We start from the raw sequence: 3,484 nt of genomic DNA, 5'->3' as shown, positions 1-3,484 counted from the left end.
TTGCCATTGCTGCAGGGACCGCCGTGGGTGCAGGGATTGCCTTATCCAGCAGCATACAAACTGCCCAGACATTGAATGAACTTTGGGGAGGGTACAGATACATTGCCTTCTCAGAGTGATATTCAGTCTCATTTTCATATTGCTGTTTTAGATTCAAATCAACAAATTGCTTTGGTTCAAGAACAAGTAGATTTTATGTTATCCACCAGACATGTTGTTAGCTATGATCCCTTCTTTCATGCCATCTGTGTTACACCCGTGCATGTAATTAATGCTTCCTCTTCTGTTAAGTATTTGAATCAGTTGATTTCTGGCTCTTGGAATGCTACTTATTATCTCACTCGGCAGCTCTTTAATAAGATTGTATTAGTTAATAATACCAGAGTTGATCCTATTGATGGGTCATCAATCTTGAGCATGTTTCTTCAAGTGGGAATGCTGGTGAAAGAGTGGGCTGGAGTTACTTCCTTGGCAGTTTTTAGCCTAATTTTGCTGATGGTTGTTTTTTGGGTGTCTGTACACAACAGGTACAATCTCTAGCTGTTGTGCGAGGATTGGTGCTTTTACATGGTCGAGGGGATCCCTCTGCCCAAGTGTGGCTGACCATGCTACAAAGAGCGTTATCATTCACCTAGGCCCGAGGGACTGCAAGGGAGTTTCCCTGAGAGACATGCCTGGCTGCATAGCGGTTGGTGTTGATACAGTTCCCCTCAGGAAAAAGACACCGGGATGGGTATGACCATACCCCTTCACTGTACAACAGCAGGGGGCTGGAGGTCATTACAATATCCCCAATATTCACTGAGGGTCTGGTCTCTGTCTCTGCTTGGCCTCTAATTAAAAGAAAAAGGGTGAATTGTGGGTCAACATCCTCTGCACCTGTGCTGTTATGCCCGATCCTCCATCTCTATGCATTTCTCTGAGAAGACTGCTCAAGGAGAAATCCAAACTTAGGTGATAGGCTGCCAAGTGTGTCTCCTTGTTCCTGTTTTGATCCTTGTTCCTGTTTTGATCCTTGCCCTTGTTTTTATTCCTGTTCCTGTTTGTGTTCCTTTTTTTGTGGGGAGTATAAAAGGGATCTACACAGTTGAAAATATAGCATTTGGTTCTTTACCAGATGACTCTTTGTCTTTCTTTCTCTCGCCCTCAGCCCTCTGCCGATCCAAGGAACTCAGTTAGCTATCCTGGCATAGCTGACAGCTGGGATTGTAGCTTTGGACCTGGATGCTAGAATACTGTGTGTGCTTACCAAGAGCTCTCACAACTAGGCTCCATCCCCTTCATACTCCTCACAGGCTTGTTAAGGAGAAGCTAAGCCCCTAACACAGATTATTGGACCTCTAAGCACTTTATGACCTTGCCTCCCATTCTTTTCCTTTTGTCAAATGTGAGGAATCTATAATGAATTAGTTCAAAGTGTTAATGGGCCTCTCTGTGCTCCCAGATCTTGTTAGGATGCCCCTGCCATATGCTCTTCCAGATCCAGCCTGAACCTCCCCTATTATCTCACATGCATATTATGTTGTAACAGGTTGATTAAATGTGCATTTCTTCAACCAGCTCTTTGAACACAGAGACCCCATCCTTATTGACAATGTTTGAATGACTAGTGCCTTCCAGACCCTGCTGTACAGAAGGTAATGGACACATGGGTTGAGCATAGTAAAAGAAACAATGCCAAAGCTGCCCCCCGCCCCCACCCCAAGCTAACTCTTAACAGCTGACAGGTCCTTTGAATTCATTTTGCTCTAAGACAGTTAGCAGCCCTTCACCCACCACTGAACAAAGCTTCCAGTGGCTGAGGTTGGCACAGCGTTTAATTTTGGCATGACATATGAGGCTCCTTAGGATCCCACTCCTGCCTGCTTTTCCAGCCTCAACTCCATTTCTTTATTCAAATGAACTCTATTCTGATCACACCAGATTGTCTGGGTTTCTTCAAGGTCACCATGATCTTCTACTCCTCAGTTCCTCTTGCACACGACTTTGCTCCCCTCTCTAACACCTTCTTCTAGTTTGTTATGATTCCAATCAAAGGTCACCTTCAAGTAGAGTAAAAAGAAAAAAAAAAGATTGGGGGGAGGTACAGGAAGAGAAAGGAGCCTCTCAACCCTAGAGTCTGCCTGAAGTTTCCTAGTAGCTCAGAGTTAAGAGTTTCAGCAGAATTAATATTTGCTGTAAAAGTTACCTACACCGTGTTCCTTCTATACAGAGATCCTTAGAAATGGGAATGTTAAAATGGTCCTGAAAGATACTTAAGGCTGAGCACATATGACTTTCACATGTGGCCTTTCTCCTTTCTCAGATGTAAACATGTAATTTTCAATCTTTTCAGCAATAAGAGTTATAATCTAAACTTTCCACCAATAACACATCCTTTTGACCTATGGTTTTACCTTGTCAGTTGTAATCTTAGCCAGTCCAACACAGTAATTATGGTGCTATTTCCTCAGCAACTTTTTGAGCTGTACCTTCAGGAGCCTCCAAATCATGTAGATGCCTCTAGCGAAGACTCTCAAGTGCCACTCTTTCTTGGGATGCCTGCAATCAAGAACGTAGTTACTCCTTTCCTATGTATTTCTCTTTCTAGTAATCTGTGTTTAAAAATCTATCAACTCAAGCTGGGCATGCTGGCACACGCCTGGCTCATTTCTTTAATAACAGCACTTGGAATTCCTATACAAGACTAGCCTCAGCTATGTATCCTTTCCACAGCCGTTCTCGATGACCATCCCAAATAAGAAAGTAAAATAAAAATAAACAGATAAACAGACAAAGCACACCTCTATTTCATACCAACTGGGGGTGAGGTGACATTCTTTAGCAAAGCCAGGAATCCTGGCTTTATGTGAGTAGTTTCCTAGAAGAAACTCTCAGCAGTGTGTAACTGTGCGTTTCTGATTCCAGCTCCACTGCCATGGACAATTTCTATTCCTGCTTTCCTTCTAACTCAGAACTGAGAGCAGATTTCCTGGGTATCACAGATACTGTGCATTCTTCTCCATCATTTTTGAATGTCAGTTTTTTTCTAAAATAAGCATTTCATGAAAAGTAAGGGGAAGAATGTTTCATCTGATCTGATACAATACATGACACAAATATAGGCATCTTTTGAATTCCTAATTTTTCTTTATACAGGTGTATTCTTCTACATAGGTAATGAAAACCAGAAGAGGCAAAAGGGGTTAAACACCAACAACTAAAGCCAAATTAATAAACATGCTCATTAATTCCCAGGAGGCACCAGAGCTAAACTCAACATTGATTGAAACATTGTTTCCACCCTCACCTGTTTCTGTTGGGTATTTTCTCCCATCTGTTTTCAGTTGCTCCTTAAGAACATTGCTTTTAGAACATAAAACTTCAAATAATAAACATTCCTAAAATATTCATCTCGGTCTGACAGAGTCTTGAATATTTGAGTTCATTCATCACTACAAACTATAGCTGTACTCCAAAACACTTAGGAGGTTCAAATGCTTTC

General features: G+C 41.9%; 1 long non-coding RNA gene across 2 annotated transcripts in view; it reads right to left on the bottom strand.

The window, feature by feature from the left end:
• Positions 1–1,866: 1,866 nt before the first annotated feature.
• The window catches only part of LOC114615326, a 2,314-nt gene continuing 696 nt past the window's right edge, over positions 1,867–3,484 (bottom strand). Inside the window, exons 1-3 of one of the 2 annotated variants that reach the window (XR_003710460.1) lie at positions 3,290–3,407; positions 2,397–2,541; positions 1,867–2,042 (exon numbers count right to left, since the gene is read on the bottom strand). This is a non-coding gene — a long non-coding RNA (uncharacterized LOC114615326). Of the gene's footprint in view, positions 2,043–2,396; positions 2,542–3,289; positions 3,408–3,484 lie in introns of those variants that run through there. The other variant, XR_003710459.1, reaches the window with a different exon arrangement.

Source organism: Grammomys surdaster, unplaced genomic scaffold, assembly GCF_004785775.1.
Source record: "Grammomys surdaster isolate TR1022 unplaced genomic scaffold, NIH_TR_1.0 126641, whole genome shotgun sequence".
In the NCBI taxonomy this organism is placed as follows: domain Eukaryota; kingdom Metazoa; phylum Chordata; class Mammalia; order Rodentia; family Muridae; genus Grammomys; species Grammomys surdaster.
Note: the sequence above shows the minus strand (reverse complement) of the source record. Positions and strands in the feature narration are given on the sequence as shown.